Source organism: Scyliorhinus canicula, chromosome 7 (genome assembly GCF_902713615.1).
Source record: "Scyliorhinus canicula chromosome 7, sScyCan1.1, whole genome shotgun sequence".
NCBI lineage: Eukaryota > Metazoa > Chordata > Chondrichthyes > Carcharhiniformes > Scyliorhinidae > Scyliorhinus > Scyliorhinus canicula.
The window spans coordinates 88301975-88325358 of record NC_052152.1 but is presented as its reverse complement, the minus strand read 5'-3'; the positions used below and the strand labels follow the sequence as shown (position 1 = coordinate 88325358).

General features: G+C 45.1%; 1 protein-coding gene across 1 annotated transcript in view; it reads left to right on the top strand.

Annotated features, from left to right (window-relative positions):
* The first annotated feature begins 19801 nt into the window (after nucleotides 1-19801).
* b4galt4 (UDP-Gal:betaGlcNAc beta 1,4- galactosyltransferase, polypeptide 4) overlaps nucleotides 19802-23384 on the top strand; it is a 67396-nt gene continuing 63813 nt past the window's right edge. The window contains exon 1 of the mRNA XM_038802413.1: nucleotides 19802-20258. The gene's annotated coding sequence lies outside the window, so the exon portion shown is untranslated. The remainder of the gene's footprint in view (nucleotides 20259-23384) is intronic.

Genomic DNA, 23384 nt, shown 5'->3' with positions numbered 1-23384 from the left:
CAATTCTTTTTTTCCAATTAAAGGGAAATTTATTGTGGCAAATCTACCTACCCTGCAAATCTTTGGGTTGTGGGGGCGAGACCCACGCAGACATGGGGAGAATGTGCAAACTCCATATGGACAGTGACCCAGGATCGAACCCGGGTCCTCAGCGCTGTGGGGCAGCAGTGCTAACCACTGTGCTACCATGCAGCCCAGATTCTATGATTCTTAACAACAGTTCTATTCTTCAGCTCTATGCCAAAAATGATTTCAGACCGGTGCCTACATAAATCTGACTGTCTGAATATTGCACAATTGAGACAAGCTTTCTTCTCCTTTGTGTTGCCTCAATCAACTATTTCACATATAGGTCACACAAACAATTTTTTTTGGTCGGCTTTGCAGCATCTCAAGTTTAAATCTTCCAGAGCACTTTCTCCACAATGAATCAGTTAACTTATTTGCATTCATGGTGCTGGAGGATGTTCATGTGCGATGAACCCAATAGCCTCTATTGTTATAGATTTCTGCACCAAGCTACAAATAGGATCAAACTGTACCACACCTCCCTGAAAACAAATACCTTTCAGTAGGCAGCCCTTCTAACAAGCGGTCAGAGCACATTACACAGCTTTATCAAAACCTGAAGTGGTTTTAAAACATCTCGTAAACCAATGTCGACAGTATAAAGAGAAAATGCTGGAATTGTTGAGTGGGTCTGGCAGCCTCTGTGGAGAGAGAAACAGAGTGAGCATTTCGGATCTATGATCTTTTGTCAGACATGGAGAATGATGTACGTTTTTAAGCAAGTACGAAGGAAGGGAAAGGATGGGGGAGGGGAAGGAAAGAGCAAGAGGGAAGGTCTGTGATAGGGTCGAAGGCAGATGTGGCTAAACGATTAAGGATGATGGTGCAAAGTAAAATGGAGGCCATTTTAAAAAAAGATGTCTCCAGAGGATATGCTGTGTAAATGGCAGCTGGAGAATCATTACTGACACTTCTGTTGTATTCTTGAAAACAGTTTCCTGTTGAGAATTCTCAGTCAAATTTCTTGGACTAAGATCTTTGACAGTTCACAGGAAAGCTGTTTCAGGTTGTGTGCTTTGGGAACAGTATGAACCTTTAATTCTGCCAATCCCCATCCCATTCCAAAATCCTCTTGTGATTTTCCCTGACTACTTTTAAAAGATAAGAAAATTGGAGGCGAGAGCTACTGTATGTTAGAATCAGTGTGCGCAGTGAGTGGCCGACCCACGCACACGGACAATTGTAGGTTTGATTCCCTGGCTCTGCTTTGCTGGTTTAACTGATCCGAACAAATATATGGAAAGGCATTACTCAGATTATCTGGATGTTTTCAAATGTTATTCTCCTATCGATTTCTCTTTATTTTGTAGTAATTACCCTGACGGTATTTAATCACTGAGCAAAAGTATGATGAAAGATGTTTCAATGCCTGTCAGCTAAAATTGTGCAGAGAAAAATTTGAGGGAGTCCTGTTCAACCTATGCCCGCTACTGTCAAGCAGCACCTTGATTTCATCTTTGTTTTTAAATGTCTCCATGGCCTCTCCCTCCTTAGCCTGATGATCTCCTAGAGTCCGCGACCTGGCCTCCAAGATAATTGCACTCACCTAGTTCTGGCCTCTTGAACAGCTCTGACTTTAATTGCCCCACCATTGATGGCTGTGTCTTCAGTTGCTGGTTTCTCTGACCCGCCACCATTAATGATATGCTAATTGTGAAATTAAGGTTAAGAATGTTCAGGTGAAGGAAATTAATTAAATACCTTGAGAAAGACTTCTAGGACACTGGGTATTGGTGTCAGGGAGGAGGCAGACATGTCCAGGGCAGGATCTTACAGCCATTGCTTCCACCAGGATCTTTCAGTCCTGCTGTTGGTGACCCTTCCCTGCAACCACCCCCCCCCCCCCCCCCCCCCACCACCACCGGTTCCCTGGAGGGGAAGGTTATGATCAACGAGAAACCCGGTTGACAGCTGTGGGACTGGAAGATCCTGTCGCTGGCCAATGGAGGGCCACCTCTCCCACCATAAAATACACCATGAGGCATGGGGTGGCGAAGATACAGAAAATCCCACCCATAATGTTGTATTCTATAAATAAATCGAGTAGTAAGTCAAAGTTTGGCATCTAATTTTCTGGTTTGCCAATTGGCTTCAAAATGAATGAACGTCGTAGCAGATGATGGTCGACTGAAGGTAACTAAGAATTTTTTTTTCAGACCATAGTTATTAATCCAAGTTACTTTTGCGAAGAATGGCTGAAAGAGAGTGTAAATATGATCAGCCACCGATGTTCCCTGAATCTAGATTTTATGACCAATGGAATAATGAATTGGGCATGTGACATGTGGGCAGAGAAAAAAACAATGGATGATCTTGGCATCGTCGTTTCATCATAAAGTAAAATCTGAGGTAAAATATTCTGTGAGCAGGATGCCCATATGTTGGATAGTGATGAAAGTTTGCCTCTTAAGCTTCATAGAACATAGAACAGTACAGCACAGAACAGGCCCTTCGGCCCTCGATGTTGTGCCGAGCAATGATCACCCTACTCAAACCCACATATCCACCCTATACCCGTAACCCAACAACCCCCCCCCCCCCCCCCAACCTTACAGGACACTACGGGCAATTTAGCATGGCCAATCCACCTAACCCGCACATCATGGATGGAATTTACAAGATAGTCAAACTTTGACAGATTTCAAAAGGTGGATGCTCATTCGATCGAGAAATATATCATGGACATTATCAGACTGTATAAAAGATTGCAGAAATTCAGAGATTTCCTGATTCAGTGCTCATAGTTAAATTGCTGGATTGCGCTAAGTTGTTACTTAAGCCCCTGGTCTTAACTAGTGATTGGTTCTCAGAAAAAGACATCCTTTTTGGATCAAATGTCTGCTATTTTAAAAAATATTCCTGGGGATCAGTCATTTTCAGCGAATGGGACATTCTGTGGTGTCACAAAGGATTGGAGGTGTCAACAATTGCAGCCTTTTGAGATTGTCCAGATATGGGGCATGGGCGTCAGTACCAGATACGCGCTACGGCCAAAAGGAATGATGATGAAGAAATATTTAGGAGATCTGGCAGAAAACAGGATTGAAGTAGTAATAATGGACAGATGAACTTCAGGAGTGCCTGGGGAACTACCAACAGGTTCTCCAGATGTGACTCAAAATATCATTACGCGATGACTGACCAAGTGGAACAGCAGGGTTTCAAAGTGAAACATGACGCAGAGAATTAGGAAGTTGAAGATGATGATAATGATCAATCTGAGGGAATTGTACCACTCACCAGTTAATGAGTGCACAATCTATGAATCAATGTCACTGTGCCATTTTAGGTCATGGTTGCACCTTGACAATATGTGGAACAGATTGGTTAAAATGTTATTTAAATTCACTCAGTAGCAAAGATCGAGTAAAGGCAGCAGTTACAAACATTCTACTTGTTTCTGGTTTGGAGATGACAACATTGAGGTCACTGAAACGAGTAATGACTCCATGCAAAATAACTGAAGTCAGCCACTGTGCAGTTTCTTGTGTGATACGCTTGCTGATGAGCAAGCCTTTCAAGAAAAAGGGCATAAACAAAATTGGACATAGAACATAATAAAGCTATTTATTTTGGAAAGACAGTAAATTAGCAATTTACACAATCAATAAGTTATTGAATCTCTTTAACAAAATCTAGCACCTCAGAAAGTTAAAATGATATTTCGGCATCAGGTGATAAGAATTTGAAGGGCACAAAAAGCAAATTAAGTTAGACAATTTGTTCTTCCTTCTTGTCACAGATTTAAAATTTTACTAAGGAACATGGCTTTGGTTGATGAATACACAAGGCTCATCGAAAAGATTAGTGAAAAATGTGCTAAACATGGAAATATTGGAGGATGACTCCACAGCCCATTGTAAGTCAACCATGAGCACAAAATGTTGTCAATTATGAGGAACAGAATACTGGAGATAAGGGGTCAATAGGCAAAATGATACTGATACACAGAACAGGACCAACGTATCTGTAGGACAACTTCCTAGAGTTTATATTAAGGTGATGTACAAACCAGAGAGATGTAGGGGTGCGACTACCGTAGGGAGATACTGGCAAATTTGAATATTGTTAAATGTCCAAGATGATGGACAACAGATAAGATCTATGGACTGGCAAAATGAGGTGAAACAGTGTAAAGGAAGAAAATATAGTGTAAGTACTCAGTGGATCTGGGAGTGGCTCTTCGACAAGAAAATGACCATGTACTGGAAAAAGAACCTCTGATCATGGGAGGGAGAAATCCTGTAGCAGTAGTCTAGAAAGAGATAGTGGGTCAAGCAGAAGCCACAGCTTGACTAGTTATGCCAGGCGGAATATCTGGGTCTGGAGCATCCCTACCCGATGATCTGAACAAGTTCTATGCCCGCTTTGAGCAGTCAGCCAAGGCATCAGTGCCACCCGCCCCAACAGCCCTGGACACACCCATACCTACTATTACAGCCTCAGAGGTAAGAACTGCCTTCTTGCAAGTGAATCCACGCAAAGCGACGGGCCCCTGCGGAGTCCCTCGGCGAGCACTCAGAGTCTATGCAGACCAGCTGGCGAGTTAGTCGTAGATATTTTCAACACCTCACTCCTCCGCTCTGTGGTCCCCACCTCCTTCAAGAAGACCACCATAATACCAGTACCAAAGAAGAACAAGGTAGCCTGCCTCAACGACTACCGACCAGTGGCCCTAACATCTGTTATCATAAAATGCTTCGAGTGGCTAGTCATGAGACAGATCAATGCCGGCCTCCCAAAGGGTCTCGATCCACAGCAATTTGCCTATCACCACAACTGGTCCACAGCAGATGCTATCTCCCTCTACAATTAACACTCAAACACCACAACAGCAAGGAACCCTACGTAAGACTGCTGTTCATAGACTACAGCTCCGCCTTCAACACCATTATCCCAACACAACTAATAACCAAACTCTGCAATCTTGGACTTGACCCCTCCCTGTGCAGCTGGATCCTTGACTTCCTCATCAACAGACCGCAATCTGTCAGGATAGGCAACAGCACCTCCTCCACAATAGTCCTCAACACCGGAGCCCCGCAAGGATGTGTGCTCAGTCCTCTACTGTACTCCTTGTACTGTGTGGCAAGGTTTAACTCCAACTCAATCTATAAGTTTGCGGATGATACGACTATGGTGGGCCATATCTCAAACAACAATGAATCAGACTAGAGGAAGGAGATAAATCACTTGGTTGCATGGCGTACTGAAAACAACCTCTCTCTAAATGACGGAAAGACCAAGGAACTGATCATTGACTTCAGGAAACGTAGCACGCCACACACTCCAGTCTGCATCAATGACTTCAAAATGGAGATTGTCGATAGCTTTAAGTTCCTGGGAGTCACCATCACCAACACACTGTCCTGGTCCACTCACATTGATGCAACAGTTAAGAAAACCCAACAACATCTCTACTTCCTACGGAAGCGAAAGAAATTTGGCATGTCTGCATCGACTCTCACAAACTTCTACAGATGTGCGATAGAGAGCATCCTATCTGGCTGCATCACATCTTGGTATGACAACTGCTCGGTCCAAGGTTGCAAGAAACTGCAGAGTGCGGTGAACTCAGCCCAATGCATCACACAAGCTATTCACCCTCACATTGATTCTGTATATACATCCCGCTGCCTCAGGAAGGTAGACAGCAATATCAGAGACCCCTCCCACCCAGGCATTGCCTTCCTCCAGACCCTTCCATCAAGCAGAAGGTACAGATCCAGACATGGGAACAGCTTCTTCCCCACAGCTACAAGACTCCTCAACGCCTCCCCCTTGGACTGATCTGTTCCCTGTAAGAACACTATTCACGACGCCCTATGCTGCTCTTGCTCATGTATTTGCTTTGTTTGGCCCCTTGTTCCACTCTGTAACCAATCACTGTTATCGATGTACCATTTGTCAATGTTCTCTGTTGATTATTCTTTTTGTCTACTATGTACTTACTGTGTACATTCCCTCGGTCACAGAAAAATACTTTTCACTGTACTTCGGTAGATGTGACAATAAATCAAATCAATCAATCAATATGCAATGGAATAAGGACCACAGAACAATCTAGGACCATTCTAGAAGAGGTAGCCCTTATGATCAGAATCTTTGGAAGATGTCAACAAATTAGAAGATAAATTAAGAGAGACAGAGTTGGATATTTGGAAGAAATTAAGTGTCTATGCTGAAGTGCCAGATAGGGAACATCCAGCCTTATCTCACAAATGGTGGGTACATAGAATTTACATAGAATTTACAGTGCAGAAGGAGGCCATTCGTCCCATCGAGTCTGCACTGGCTCCTGGAAAGAGCACCCTACCCAAGGTCAACACCTCCACCCTATCCCCATAACCCAGTAACCCCACCCAACACTAAGGGCAATTCTGGACACTAAGGGCAATTTATCATGGCCAATCCACCTAATCTGCACATCTTTGGACTGTGGGAGGAAACCGGAGCACCCGGAGGAAACCCACGCACACACGGGGAGGATGTGCAGACTCCGCACAGACAGTGACCCAAGCCGGAATCGAACCTGGGACCCTGGAGCTGTGAAGCGATTGTGCTATCCACAATGCTACAGTGCCGAGAACGGATAACGTTCTCCTACATTGGACACATAAGGTGTGTCTTGTGGCATGGGATTTCGAAGAGAGACCTAGAATGTTAGAATGGACTCTCCCACAGTGGGAAAAGTCATTGTGGGTATGTTCTTAGCTAGGTTGGCCATGTTTGTGGGAATATAGCTCAATCGAGAAGCTGCATTTTTGCAGGCTGAGAAAATTTCAGAGAGATGTCTTTTGGAAACTCCCAAAAGAAGCAAGTAACATAGAAGAGAAGCTTTGGAAATGAAACAAATATGTTTATGGACCGAATGAAATGTGGAAGGTGTGGGGCGGGATTCTCCATTTGCCACTGGCATTTCCACTGGCATCAGGGACGGGTGCAAGGCTGGAGGCCCCCACATTGCTGGCCACCGACCAGGCTAGAGGTGCGGGGGGCGGGTACGGAGACACGTGGCAGCAGAGCCCGCAGTGCCAGCTGGGGCCACCATATAGTCTGTTGGACCTGGTTGGGCACAGGGGTACGCTCCAGGCTAACATGTCGGCCTTTCTCCCCCTGCAGACGATGGATATTAGAATCAAGCAGCAATGGTGGCCCTCCTGCAGTCGCCGCAGCCCTGGGGGGATGCCCTATGGCTGTACAAGCTGGTGCTGCTCAAGAAGGAGCAAACTGCAGCATCGGAGCATGCCACAGAGGAACAGGAGGCAGCTGCCCAAGATGGAGAGCAAGCCGCCCAACAGGCTGAGGAAGAGGAGGTGCCAAAGAGGCGCCGCATAAGGCTTTGTGCCTGTCCGGTGCATAGATGCATCCGCGCCATCACGGAGGCCCTATGTGCCCAAGCAGCTCAATACATCCATTTCAATGCGAACCGAGCCCACCAAGATGCCCCGGCAACGGGGTCCAGGGGGTGATCGGCTGGGGGGTCCTGGGCGACCGAGGCTACCCACTCAGGTCATGGCTGATGACTCCCTCTGGAGACCACAGACCGATGCGGAGACCCGCTACAATGATGCCCATACAACAACCAGGGGAGAGATCGAGCGGTGCTTACACCTCCTGAGATGCGGTTCAGGTGCCTGGACCGCTCTGGAGGGGCCCTCCAGTATGACACTGGGTGGGTCTCCTGCATCGTGGTGGCCTGCTTCGTCCTCCACAACATCGTGCAGCAGAGGGGCGACCTGCTGGAGGAGGAGGATGAATACCAAGCCTTGTCCGACGAGGAGGATGTGGAGGAGGGTGAGGATGGGTGGGACATGGGGGCCAGGCAGGCATGGGAGGCTGCACGGTGTGTGCGCCAGGGCCAACGTGCACGGGATTCTCAGATCGCCTCCAGGTTCATCGACTCGGGGATGGGGGGGGTGGGGGGGGGGGGGGGGGGGGGGAGGGGAGAGGAGGGGACCGGTCAGGGAAACGGACACCACATCTCGAACTGCCCTTGCCACCTCTTCCTCTCCGTCATCAACTCTTTAGTGGTGGCCCCCCGTGTATCTTCTATCCAGCTCGACTATCTCATCCAACAGCCCTCCATTCTCCTCCCTCCTCCTCCAGTCCCTGTGTGCCTTGATCGAGATAATCTCCCCTCGGAAAGGGGGCCATCTTGGGTGGGCCTGATTCAGGGTGGTATTAGAGGTGGCAGAGCCGGAGGGGGATGATGGCGGACAGTAAAGGTGGGTGGAGGCATAAGCCTCTGGTAAGAATTGTAATGTGGAACGTCCTGGTGTTAAATGGGCCTATTAAAAGGTCCTGGGTGTTTGTGCACCTGTGGAGTTTTTTACAGGGGACGCACCTCCGAGTGAAGGACCAGGTTAGGTTGAGGAAGAGATGGATGGGACAGGTAGCCCACTCGGGGTTTGACTCAAAGTTGTGGGGGGTGGCCATTCTGTTAAACAAAAGAACGGGGTTTGTGGGCGCCAAGGAAGGATGGTACACAGGAGGAAGATACGTGATGATGAGTGGAGTGCTGGAGGGGACGCTCGTGGGGCGAGGCAATGCATATGTGCCGAATTGGGATAATGTGGGATTTGCGAGGGGTTTGCTGGGAGCGATGCTGGATCTGGATATGCACCAATTGATTATGGGTGTAGATTTTAATTGTAAGATGGAACAAAGGGTGGCAGGTCAAGCCCCAACTCAATGGGAAGATTGAGGATGGCAAAGGACTTGGATGGGTTTATGGAGTGGATGGGAATGGTTGACCCATGGAGGTTTAGGGACCCGGGAAGTAGATGGTACTCCTTCTTCTCACACGTGTATAAGGTATACTTGAGAATCGATTTCTTTGTGGTGAGTTACGTGTGGTAGTCACCACTGTTCTATTATATTGTATATATAAGTTTTACGGTAAGGCCCCTGTACTACAGGTACGGGGGTAGATCCCTGCCTGCTGGCTCCGCCCAGTAGGCAGAGTATAAATATGTGTGCTCTCTGAACAGCAGCCATTTCGTCAACTGCTGTTGGAGGCCACACATCTGTGTAATAAAGCCTCGATTACATTCTACTCTCGATCTCGTCGTAATTGATAGTGCATCACCGGGCAGTGCTGTTAGGGGTGGTGGGGAAAGAATTTGCGGGGTGGGTTGGAGGTGAGGCTTGGCAGGGGGGGGCAGAGTTCGGGATGGAAGCTGGATTTGGATTTGTCGGTGGATAAGGGGTTCTGTGAAAAGGTGAGGTTGGCGTTCTGGGAGTATGTGGAAATCAATCAGAATGGGGAGGATTCGGCGATCACATTCTGGGAGACGTTGAAGGTAGTGGTCCGAGGGCAGATTATCTCGATCAAGGCACACAGGGACTGAAGGAGGAGGGAGGAGAATAGACGGCTCTTGGATGAGATAGTCAAGGTGGATAAAAGATACGTGGTGGCCCCCACTAAAGAGTTGCGGGCAGAGAGGAGGTGGTGGCAAGGGCTGTTCGATAGGTTTTCGATGGGGAAGGCAGCGGGCAGCTAAGGAGGGGGAGGGGGGGGACAATATGAATATGGGGAGAAGACAAACCGCATGCTGGCCCACCAGCTGCAGAGGCAGGGAAATTTTAGGCAAACCAGGGAAATTTTAAAGGTGCGAATAGAGTGGTGTTCCGGGGGTACTATGAGAAGTTATACAGGACGGAGCCGGGTGGAGAGGAAGGGGATATGGGACGGTTCTGGATGGATTGTTGGAGGAGAGGAGGCAGGCATTGGAGGAACCACTGGGGCTGAGGGAGGTGTTCGACCGCATTAGGGATGAAGTTATGGAAGGTTTCGGGGCTGGATGATTTTTCAGTGAAGTTCTATAAGATGTTTGCAAAGGGGTTGGCACTGCATTTGTTGGGAATGTTTAGTGAGGCATTGGAGAAGGGGGAGCTGCCAGAGACACCCAATGCAGGCGTCAATCGCGCTAATCCCGAAGAAGGGGATAGATCCTTTGGAATGTGGGTCATATATGCCCATTTCGTTATTGAACCCACAAGTAAAGGTGCTGGTTAAGTTGGTGGCGGGAAGAATGGAGTTTTGTGTGCCAGGGTTGGTTTCGGAAGACCAAACAAATTTTGTAATGGGCAGGTAGCTCTCCAGTAATATCAGGAGTTGTGGTCATGACTCCGTCAATGGGATGGGTGCCGGAGGTCATTGTCTCTATGGATGCAGAGAAGGCTTTTGATCGGTTGGAATGGAGGTATCTATTTGAGGTCTTGGTTAGGTTTGGGTTTGGCTCAAAGTTTGTGGCTTGTGCCATTTAGGACAGCTAGGGTAAGGCTCAGGTACTTGGGAAAGGTTCAGGTACTTGGGAAAGGTTCAGGTACTTGGGAAAGGTTCAGGTACTTGGGGTTCCGGTGATGAGGGAATGGGCTATGATGCACAGGGAGAATTTGACGTTAGTGGAGGAGATTGGGGCGATTTTATGAGAGGGGACACTGTGTACCTGACACTTGCAGTGAAGGTGCAAGTTATGAAAATGAATTTGTTGCCAAGGTTCATGTTAGTTTTCCATACCCTCTCGATCTTTCTCCCTGGGGCCTTCTTTCGGAAATTGGAGGTGGTGATTTCAGAGCTTCTCTGGGCAGGGAAGGTGCCGAGGGTAAAGAGGGTCACACTACAGATGCGCAGGCAGAAAGGGGGGGTGGCATTCCCGAACCTGGTGCACTACAATTGGGCATGAACCTGGAGAAGATGAGGCGATGGTGTGGAGGGGAGTGGGTTAGGATGGAGGTGGAGTCCTGTAGGGGATCCAGTTTGAGGGCCATAGTGACGACTCCACTGCCTTTAGCTCCGGGAAGTATAGGGGGACCCCTGTGGTACTCTCGACGGTCAGGGTGTGGAATCAGCTGAGCAGCCACTTTAAGTTGGATGGGCTGTCGGTGTTGTCTTGTCTTGTGCTCAAGAACAGAAGGATGAGATAGAGCTGTTTTCAGATCCATTTGGAATTGATGCCCCTGATGTGTTCCAGATGGAGATAATTGAGATGCAGAATGACAGTGCCCTAAAGAGAACTTTTGCAGACCAGGGCCTTCTGACATATTACAGACATTATGTTCCCTCTTATTCATATCCAAAGCTGTCAAGACATGCCCATCACTTTATTGCACTGTTTGACAGCACATATTGCTGCGAACGGCTCTTTTCATGAATGAAAAGCAGAAAGTCCAAATCAAAATCACTGCTGACAGATGGGCATCTACCTGGAATACTCCGCACATGGCACCTCAAGTGTGCAGGCAGATATTAACTTCTTGTTCAAATAAAAGCAATGCCAGATGTCTCATGGAGCCCTCACTCACTGTGCTGTGGAGAAAGTAAGACGATAAATTAGCCTTCTCATCTGTAGCTTGTTCATAGAGATGCAGATTTGTGTGGTTTGGAGTAACAGCAAGATACATTGCCAATCCTCTGAACCTGTTTCCTTTTCTTCCCAAAATTATCCCAAATGAGAAAAAATTTGAAATGACACCCCCGCCCCACCGCTATCCCAGTGGAAATATTGGACCATCCTCTCCCATGAAATGGTTACATGTGGTTCTGGTTGTTGGGACCATATTCTGTATCATGCCTAAATTAGAGCTTTTACTCAGGACTCTAATACATGCTTCATAGAGAAACCAACTTTCAGCTTTAAGCCTCATGAAGCAATCATGATAATATTAACCCTGTTACAATCTCAACGCAGACCAGTAACTTTTTCTTTAAAAAAAAAATACGAAATCCAAATTATTAACTGAAAGATTGAAGCCACAAGATTTCATAATTTAAAACAAAATATATATTTTAGTGCACAAGAGTCGAATAAGGCAAACATTAAATAAAAGTCGGTCTGGCAGCATCTGTGGAGAAAAGAAACAATTAACGTTTCGAGTCTGGATGACTCTTCTTCAGAGCACTGAATAATATCTCAGGTAATCACCTGTACACTAAAACCCAGAATCACTATAAATTAAATATGAATTAACAAGCAGATTGTGGTTGATTATAAACTATAAATTATACATTAAATGGCAGATGCAACTAAAACAGATTTTACAAATTGGTTCACCAATTCACTCAGCATATGTGCCATCAATCTCAGTCACAAATTCTTTAAAACACCTCTGTCTTCTACACAAATAGTTTCAGCTCCTCTTCTGACAGGATATACTCCATGTGCCCAGCTGTCAGCGGAGTATAACCAACCTGGGTTTCATGGTCTTTACCAAAAATGGAACGTGTCTGCAGAAGCTCCTCAACTGTGCTTATAACAGTTCGGAAAGTGTAAATTCATCAATGTTATCTTCAATGAACAGAAATAGCTGCAACAACTGTAGATTTGCATTTTGGCATTTTTTGGACCGAGCCTCCAACTTCTTCAGTCTGCCTGTACTGCACCACTGAAATCATCACCATCTGAACTTGGATGGGTCTGTGTTCTTTTATATGGTTCCAACCAGTTTCAGTCTCCCCAAAAGTTTTTGTTTCGAATCTTGTCTCAGTTTTCTTAGAAACTGAAAGGTTTTGTTTCTTTTCTCACTTTTTTTGTTTTTCAGGATCCCTTTCCAGTTAGTCTGTATCAAAAAATTTAGAACTTTGAAACCATGGATTCTATTTCAGAGTTAATCAAATTAAAATAGCGAATAACATAGAATTGAAAAATCCAATTGACACCCACCGCCCCAGTTTGAAATTAAAATAATCAACAATATAGATAACAGAAAGAGAATAGTGGAGGTTCCTTTAACTCTAGTTTTTTGATAACTTGAAGTACATGGAAAGAAATAGGTTTTGAACCTTTTTTATTATCCAAGGTAAAATGGACTTCAGAATATTTTTGATACGTCCTATAACACCAACGAGTTATGTGTATTAGAGCAGATGGAAATAAATACATGATGCGAACGGGGCAGGAATGCCCCATGCCCCCTCTTCTGTTCGCGTTGGCAATTGAGCCCTTGGCCATTGTGCTGAGGGGTTCAGACTTATGGAAGGTTATAGTGGTGGGGGGAGCATAGGATGTCACTGTATGCAGATGATCTGCTGCTGTACATCTCGGACCCAGGCTCGTTGGTGAGGGATAAAATAGGATTGTTAAGGAGATTTGGGGCATTTTCGGGGTAACATTAAATTTAGGGAAGAACAAATATTTTGTGGCGTCTTCTCCAGAGGCAGGGGTGGTAGTGGTAGGGTTGCCATTCTGGATAGCGATAACTCATTTTAGGTATTTGGGGATGAAGGTGGCACGGAACTGGGCATGGCTTCGTAAGTTAATTTCATGAGCTTGGTGGGGAGGGTGAAGGAGGACTGAGTGAGATGGGTAGTTTCCCCTTGTCACTGGAGGCCAGGTGCAGGCAGTAATAATGAACATTCTGCCACGGTTCCCATTTCTGTTCCAGCGGTCTTTTTGCCAAAGTCATTCTTTCGAGGGGTGGACAGGCTGGTCTCGTTGTTCGTGTGGGCGGGGAAGGCAACCAGGATAAGGCAGGCAGTGCTCCAAAGGAGGTGGCAGTCAGGTGATTTAGCCGTTCTGAACTTGTTCCATTATATTTAAAAAAAATAAATTTAGAGTACCCAATTCATTTTTGCCAATTAAGGGGCAATTTTACGTGGCTAATTGACCTACCCTGCACATCACTGGGTTGTGGGGGGTGAAACCCACGCAAACACAGGGAGAATGTGCAAACTTTACATGGCCAGTGACCCAGAGCCAGGATCGAACCTGGGACCTCGGCGCCGTGAGGCAGCAATGCTAACCACTACGCCACCGTGCTGCCCCACTTGTTAAACTATTAATGGGCGGCGAATGCAGAGATGGTGCAGAGCTAGAGTAGAGAGACAGTGGCTTTGTAGGTACAGATGAAGGCGGGTTCTTGCAAAGGGTCGAGGTAGCAGGCGTTGGCAACAGCGCCGTTAACATTCACCCAGGGAAGTACTCGGATACACCTGTGGTGGTTGCCATGCTGAAGATTTGAGGGAAGTTTCGGCAGTATTTTAGGTTGAGGGCAGGTTCGAGGGTGATGCCGATAAGAGGGAATCATGGGTTTGTGCCAGTAAGGATGGATGTGAGGTTCCGGGGATGGGAGGAGAAAGGGGTGAAAGCGATAAAGGATCTGTTTCTGGATGGGAGATTCGCAAGCTTGGAGGTGTTGAGGTGAAGTATGAGCTCCAACATGAGGAGGGCTTCAGGTATATGTAGGTGTGGAATTTTGCAAGAAAGGTCTTTCCAAAATTTCAGGTGGTACTGTCGCCCTCATTGTTGGAGGAGGTGCTGTCAGTGGGGGGGGGGGGGGGGGGGGCTGGAGAGAGGTCATTTCGGCGATCCACGGAAGGATTATGCAGGAAGACGAAGAGTCCATTGAAGAGATTAAGGCCAAGTCGGAGGAAGAGTTGGGGATGGTGTTGGAGGATGGATTATGGTGTGAGTTGCTGCGAAGGGTCAATGCCTCGACCTCGTGCATGAAGCTGGGGTTGATTCAATTAAAAGTACTGCACAGGGCACGCTTAATGAGGGTGAGGATGAGCCGGCTGTTTGTGGGGGTGGAGGGCAGCTGCGAGTGGTGTGGGAGGGGCCCAGTCAATCATATCCAAATGTCCTGGTCCTGCCTGAAGTTGGAGACATTTTGGAGGTAATTTTTCAGCACCATGGCTGAGGTTCTACAAGCGGAGTTGGAGCCAGTTCCCCTGGAAGCCATATTCGGGGTGTCAGACCTACCAGAGTTGCAGACAGGTGTGGGGGCAGGTTATTTAGCCTTTGCTTCATCGATTGTTCACAGGCAGGTTCTGATAGGATAGAGGTCAGTTTCTCTCTCTCCCCATCCCGTGCCTCGGCGTGGCTGGGGAACCTAATGGAGTTCCTGTATTTGGTGAAGGTGAAATTTGCTTTGAGAGGGGTAGATGGGGGCTTCTGCCAGAGATGGGGTTTGTCTGTCTTACATTTTGGGGATCTGGTTGCTGTCAAGAGCTGGGGGGAGGGGGGGGGGAGGGCGGTTCGAGGGGAGGGGGGGGGGGGGGGTGTTGTTGGGATTATTTGTTGTAAATAGGTTAAAATGTTGAAAAAAATAATTTTCAAAATTAAATAAATACACAATGCTAGTGAAATAATGTTTAAGTTTACCTCAGACATTCTGAGGTAAAGTGGAAATCATAAGGAAAGGGGTTAATCAGACTGTTCTTAAGTCTACTAATCTTATACTATTGATCCCTTTTTATATTGTAGTAATATTATACTACCACTAATGTTAGACTACTATTGATTCCTCTTTACATTGCAGTTATACTAACCTTGAGCCTTTGTTTGTCAAGTAGGGAAGTCAATTTAAAGTACCAGAGGTCTGAATCTCAGTGATGGTCAGTTTAAGCTCTTCAATAAACCTAATTAAAGATATGCCACTGTTTATTGATTCAAAATGATCAGAGAGCTTAAGTTTAAACTGTTAGTCCTTAAATTGAGGTATATTTTTGTGGAAAGAAGAAATGTGTGGGTTGTCATGCAGAGAGGATAGAAAAATGCAAAAAAAATAGCAGTTTGTATTAAGCATTTGGATTTGTAAAGGATGAACAAACCTAGTTCAGAACGGTAAGATCTAAATCGTAAATAAGCCCACCTGCTGTACCTCCAGGACAGCAATAAAGACACAGTTATGTTCTGTTTGGGACCAATAGACAGGCACTTGAAGAAAATAATCAGGTGGTATTTTTGCTGAAAAGGATGTATGCAGGATGGGTGTTCATCAGCATAGGTTTGGGCTTGCCTGTGAATGCCTCCTGCAAAACAAAACAAGCTAAGTCAGCATAAAGCAGCAATTGCATCTCGGAGTAGGAGGTATAATTTCTCTCAACATTTTAACAAATGTAGATTAATAAAATCAAACCTTTCCAATGCCATAAAATAATTATATTCTATCAGAATATTTTATTTACATGTCATTGAAGCAACAAACCCTTATCATCTGGGCAGAGTCCATGGGTAGAAATATACCCAGACCCTTCCATCAGGCAGAAGATACAGAAGTCTGAAGACACGTACTTCCAGACTTAGGAACAGCTTCTTCCCCACAGCTACTAGACTCCTCAACTACTCTCCCTTGGACTGATTTGTTCCCTGTAAGATATTATTCACGACACACTACGCTGCTCTTGCTCATGTTGTATTTGCTTTGTTTGGCCCTTGTTCCATGATGTAACTAATTACTTATTTGTCGATGTACTGTGTACCTTTTCGCATTCACTGTAACTATCAACTACCTTCTTTTTTGTCTACTGTGTACATACTGTTTACGTTTCCTTGGTCGCAGAGGAGTACTTTTCAATGTGCTTCGGTACATGTGACAATCAAATCAAATCAAATATTAGAAGGAGCAGTGGCAAAATTTACAGATGGTACTAAAGTATGAGGTGTACTAAATGACTCGAAGGACTAAAGGAAGCAGAACATACTTGGCATTCTATTTGGTCTTGATGTCAGCTTTTGATCCCATATCCTCTCCATCACCAACATCACCGACTTCCAGTTCCAGAATTACACTAGCTGTATCCTCGTCTCAGTTCTTTATTTCTTTGCTGTAACCTTCATTCATGCTTTTGTTAGGCTTGAGTAAGCCAGTACTCTCCTGTCTGAGCTCTCACCTTGGCACCTTCCATAAGAGCGAGCTGATTGAAAATTCAGCTGTTCATATCTGAACTCGTACCAAGTTTTGTCCACACACATTACTTCTGGACTTGTTGACTTACATTGGGTCCCAGTCTGGCAACATTTTGATTTGAAAATTCAAATTCTGGATCTCGCACCTCTCTGTGGCCTGCGCCATCCTAACTCTGTGACCTTCTCTGACCCCACATCCCGCCAAGGTGCATATGGTCCTTCAATTCTGGTCTTTTGTGCATCTCCAATACTCTCACTCCACCCTTGCCCACCGCATCTTCAGTTGCCTAGTCCCTGAGCTGTAGAATTTCCTCTCTATACCTCTCTGCCTTCCTTCTCCTATAAGACAATCCTTAAAACCTACCATGCCACCTATGTTACTATCTCTTTCTGTGGCTTGATGTCAAATTTTGTTTGCTAGAGCTCCTGTGAAGCATATTGGGATGTTTTGCTAAGTTAAAGGTGTGTTGGTTTTAATAAATGCCGTGTGTCACTATGAGGTGGAAACCTTTGCTAAAAGATAAATAATATTAATATTTATATTTATGACCATCTGCAGTTGTGCTCTACATTATAACGAGGATGTTGATGCAATACAAAGGGTGTAGCACAGATTCACTCGGGCACAGCCTGGTGTGACGAAATACATATAAAATAATACAAAGTCTAATTTAATAAATTAGTGTTGGGTTTGTTATGATAGTGGAGATTATGTTCTGATATGATGTGTGTGTTTCAAACTGTGAAAAGTGGAACAGAATGGATGGAGTGCAAATTGTTTCCAGTGATTAAAAGTCTACATTGATGGAACATTGATTAAATGTATGAAAATTAAAACAGAGAGCAGGAGAGACATTTTACTGAGTGGATTTTTTTGTGGAGTGCACTTACCAGAGTTAGTGATTGTACCAAAATAAATTAGATGGGTAGGCAGATCAATTACTATGGGAATCAGGTACATGGAGCTAGGACAACTGCTAGTCTGAAAGAGCAACACCAACACAGATTAATTGTTCCAAAACTCAACCTATTTACGTGTTTTATTTCTCTGTCTCATCTTGCAATTTCCTTAGAACATAGGATATTTGAGCAACAATGGAGCAAAGGGCCCTTCGAGCCTGCTCCGGCATGTTCATGGCTGAAGTTTTATTTTTCCATCCCATGCCCAAATCCCTTGGTTTGCTTAGTGTCCAAAAATCTATTGATTTCAATCTTGAATATACTCACTGATTGACCATCCTTTGGGGTAGTGAATTCGAGGGATTCCTAGTATTCAGAGTGAAGGCATTTCACATCATCTCAGTCGTAAATGGCCGACCCCTTACCATGAGACTACGACCCCACTTCTCGACTCCTGAGCCAGAGGAAATGGTCTCTTAGTATCTAGCCTGTCAAGCCCACTAAGCATTGTGTACATTCCAGTTGTTTACAGTGCCTCTGACCCCATTTACCCCTCTGTAATACTCACATTGGAATTTCTTTCCTCCCATTTACCAAATGAAGGCCATTGGATTTCAACTTTCATGAAGAAAATATGATCCCAAATTACACAATCCTGAGATCCAATACAGTAAATCAACTCAAGCAATTCCTTAATGCCATAAAGGAATTTAACTTTTTAGCTTTCTTGAATCAGTGGCCTTGGTTATCTAGGATTTGGTCTCTGGTTGTAAATAGTTTTGCCAGCTTTTAGGTGCTGTGTTAGCTTTCTTTTTGAAGCCGTTTGTCAACCCTTAGTAGTTTTGTAGGTTTGGGGTGGCACGATGGCACAGTGGTTAGCAGTTGGTGGTGGCACAGTTGTTAGCATTGCTGCCTCACAGCGGCAGGGACCCGGGTTCAATTCTGACCTTGGGTGACTGTGTGGAGTTTGCACTTTCTCCCCGTGTCTGTGGGTTACCTCCCACAGTCCAAAGATGTGCAGGGTAGGTGGATTGGCCATGCTAAATTGCCCCTCAGAATCCAAAAGGTTAGATAGGATTACAGGGAAAGGGCATAGGCCTAGGTATGGTGCTCTTTCGGAGGGTCAGTAGACATTAGGGCTGAATGGCCTCCTTCTGCACTGTAGAGATTCTCTGGTTCAATCCCTTTTACCTGGATGGTAAGTTTCAAGTATTCGTCGACCTCTCTGCAAAAGGATTGTTACTTCTTGTTGGGTTGGACACAACCAACTTAATATAATGCTCTCTGAGACCTCAAGCATACTCTCACAGACCTAGAGCACTCTATCCGATATCAATATAGGGTAAATCATTTCTCACCGCTGGGAATTTGGGGCCGGGAGACGGCAGTAAAACAATTCATACAACTCAGAATTTGTTTAACTTTGACACAAATTCCAAGTCACACCTGCAGAATAAAGCCAATGCTCGCTGGGCCAAGAGGTAAAATGATCCGTTTTTTAATGTATCGATCCTTTATTAACAAACAATCAAATTACTCCAAAACCCGGAATAGCCCCTGTTGTGTTATGTACTCTGGGATAATATAGGCTGCAACTCGATGCAGCTTTGACCAAAAGATACTCCAGATTTTGAAGTAAGTTCAATGTGACTTATTGAACCATTAGCACAGTTCTCTATGAGTTCGACTCTCCTGCTAATCTTGCTATAGTAACTCAGTCTAACTAACCAGTCTGCTCTCAGCTACATGGTGGGTGTGATGCTTCTGATCTGCCCGTCCTACTTTCTAAGTGTCGCCTGTGGAAAGAGAAAGAGCATGTGTGCCCTGTCCTTAGATATGAGTTGTGAAATGCCCCCTTGTGGTCGTGTCACCTCTGGGTGTCTTGACTACCCATTGGTCGTGTCCTATTCTACGTGTTCATTGGCTGTATGTTTGCATGTCATGACGTCTCTGGTGCTCCCTCTAGTGTTTACTTAGCTGTAGTGTATTTACATTAACCCCTTGTGCATTGATACCAATCAATCCAGTTGAAACAGCAGTTAACAAGAACTATGGTTTTAATCAGTGGTGCAATTCAATGAGTTTATAATAAAATTGTTTGCTTTTCTTTCGGCAAACAAAAGTGTGAATGTTGTATTCGTGGTGCTCTGGTGTTAGGATTTGATGTTGAGTTGGCTGGCACAGGGGTAACCCAATCTTTAACCTGCATAACCCAACCAGTGAGGATATTTTATTCCAATCCAGTGAGGAAGCCTCCGATGGCGCAGAAAAAAACCCCACCAGGCAGGCGTATGCAGAACCTGAACCAATACGGGGGGCGGGAGAGCCCGTTATTAACTTAATCCCGCACCCATTTCACCATCGAATCGACTGGAAGGCGGAGGCCTTTGCGCCTGGTCTGGGTGCTGCAGTCAGGGTGAGCTAACACAGCGACACGCCCGTCTCCCGGCAGCTTCACTTCTGCTTCCGTCTGACTGCAGGAAGCACGGGCAGTTCGCACCGAGGCTGGGACTCTGATCAGGGCTGGGGCTGGGACTGGGACTCCCGTCTGTGCCGCTCGCTTCGTTCAGCCGGAGTTTGGATCCTCCCAGCGTTTGTTCACACACCGGTGGCAGAATCACACCGAGAGAGATACTGTACCGGCAACTACAGCAGGTGAGAGCTCTTTAAGTGTTTGAGTGGGTTAGAGTGTTAAGTGCACGGTGGGATGTTATTCCGACCTATTTAAAAAAAAATCTACTTCAGGTTCACTGCTTTAAAAAAAGCCTCCAATTTATGTTGCTCTTTTTTTCAAGAGGAGGAACGCTGCATTATTTCAGGTTTTATATCTTTTGTTAGGAAGTGGGGGGAATTGAACCAGTGTTTGGGTGTCTCGGTGTTTTTATTCTCCCTTAACTAAATGGTGTCAGCTACATTGAGGGAAGTGGGCCAGCGACATCTCGCCGCTGGGGAAAGGATTCCGTTCCTGCAGAAAATGCAGCCAGTGTTACAGCAGAGTCAGCTAGCAGCTACTACACACAACCAGAAACCCTTCAATACAGCAAGTGTGTCCTCTCCAGAAAGAGTTTTACCCGCTGTTTGGCAGACGCTTGTTGCTGTTTAAGATGGCAAAATTGATTTCCCTGGGGATTAAAAAAAATATATATATTTATTTTCAATGAAGTTATTTTTATTAAAGGAAATGTGTTGATTTTACAGCCTGTATAATCTCGGGAATAAAATGCAGCTCCGTCTAACCGTGTTGACTCGAACACCTTTTTAGTTGCCATTTAACTCATTAAAGTGTCAACTGAGACTCGGGGCTTCTTAAATCCGAAGATTATGGAGTTAAGTCCCACCTGAGAAGTGAGCATAGTATTTAGATCGACGTCCCAGTGCAGTCCTGAGGGAGTGCTGCACTGTCAGGTGTTGTCATCTTTCAGGTGACCCTTCTCTCTGCCCTTTCAGCTGGACCCAAAAGTGCACCCGGTCACCATTGTGAAGAGCAAAGTGTCTCCCCCAGGCTCTTCTTGGCTGATCAACCTGATTATCTCATTACATGAACTTTTCTTTTGTTGCTTGGCTTTTGTTCTCTATCATAGCAACTTTAAAACGTTGTTTGGCAACATTGTGATGTCTTTATAAGTAAGACATCTTTCTGACAGATAGCATTTCAGTAACTGTTGGTATCTTGTCTGTAATTAGGTATTGGCTTTAGGTGAACATTGTGGTTATCCAAAGATGCATTTCACCTTACCTTTTATGTCTACAATTCACCCTTAAGTAGCTGACAAAAATGAAGTTTTTGATCAGTCAAGTTCTACTTTTATTTTTTATAAATACTGTCGACTGGGTGATCATGTGATGGAGTGTACACAGGACATACAGCAGGAGAGCTGCTAAGATCTCTCAGTGGGTCCTTTTGTCATAATTTCCATACAACCCAACAACTTTACATGGTGTCAGGAGCTGGTCAAGATGGCATGAGGACATTTCTGTATCAACCAGCCCATCTTTGACGAAAACATTGCTGATAACTGGAAGAAGTTTGAAAAAGAATGGTGCCTTTGCTGTTATGTCGGTGTCTCTGGTAAATCAAAGAAGGTATAAGCATACACACTGAAGCTCGTAGACCAGGAGGTGACCGGAAAATTTGAATCTTTTGTCTTCCAAGGGGAAGAAGAACAAGAGGACGCAGAGGTATTGTTAAAGAAATTCATACAGATATGTATGGTGGTAAAAGATGTAATCTTGGACAGCTGTGTTTTTAACACCACTAACCTGAAACCCGATGAGTGTACAATCAAATACCGTGACTTTGATAATCCTGGCAAAAATGTGTGGGCCGGTAGCCTCAAGTTGAACTCGTGGGAGACAGTATCATCTGTGAAATACACAACAATGCTTTTTACAAACATTTGCTCCAAGGAAAAAACCTTGGGTTTGTGTCTGCCATCGGTATCCGGAAGCTAAATGAGTAATCGGAGAGAAGCACTAAAGAATTAAGATGGGATACAGAAGGTTTCGCAGTACGGAACACGCCTTGCCTGAACTGTGGCGGCCATCATCCACAACACAGTGCCTACTGCATTTCATCGACATTGCAATGACTGTGGCAAGTGTTCACATCCATGTCACAGCAACCCACCACTACCAGTAGCCACATTGATTTGATTTTGATTTTTTGATTTTAATATTTTTTATTCTCCTTCTTCACATTGTCTCCCAAATTTACACCCAACAATCAACAATAATCAGTAACGAATGTAATGTCAATCCCCATATCAATAACAACAATCCCATCCTCCCACCAAACCCCAAACATTAGCCCGCATGTTAACATAAACAAATGACAAGGAATCAGGAATCGCCCATAGTCACCATTAACACATATAATTTCAATTTTTGATTTGATTTATTTACTGAAGTACAGTGAAAAGTATTTTTCTGCGGCCGAGGGAACATACACTGTACATACATAGTAGACAAAAAGAGTAATCAACAGAGTACATTGATAAATGGTACATTGACAAACAGTGATTGGTTACAGTGTGGAACAAGGGACCAAACAACGCAAATACATGAGCAGGAGCAGCATAGGGCATCGTGAATAGTGTTCTTACAGGGAACTGATCAGTCCAATGTAGTTGGAGTCTTGTAGTTGTGAGGAAGGAGCTGTTCTTATGTCTGGATGTGCGGGTCTTTCGCCTTCTGTACCTTCTGAAGGGTGTGGAGGGGTCTCTGATAATGCTGTCTGCCTTCCTGAGGCAGCAGGAGGTGTATACAGAATCAATGTGGGGGCAATCCCTCCCAAGGTTTGGAATACAAATAAGAGTGAATGAGCTGGAGATTAATCAAAGCGACCAGAATACTGAGCCTTTCTAAATGTTCTACTGCTAGAGTGCTACCTGTCACGGGGAAAGGTGAAATCTTCTACGTTCAACACTGCTCACAGCAATGCCAAACCTAAAGTCAAAATCGACACTGGAGCAAAATACAATGTATTGCTGAAGCTGCTTCTACAGGAAATCAATCCCTGTGCTGCACTAGATTCCACCACCAAGTAAATCCAATTGTATTTTGCAGACAAACCAAACGTATGGAAGGCACGGCTACCTTGCACTACACACAAGGCAGGCCCCATTTCCACGAAGGGGACAAAAGATGTAAAAACGTTGTTGGATCTCCATGCAGATACATTGGGGATAATTCACCTTGGGCTAGATATACACACTCTGCAGCACCAAACTCCAGAAATGCTAAAACATAAAGACCTGTCCATCATATTCTGTGACTAACGAT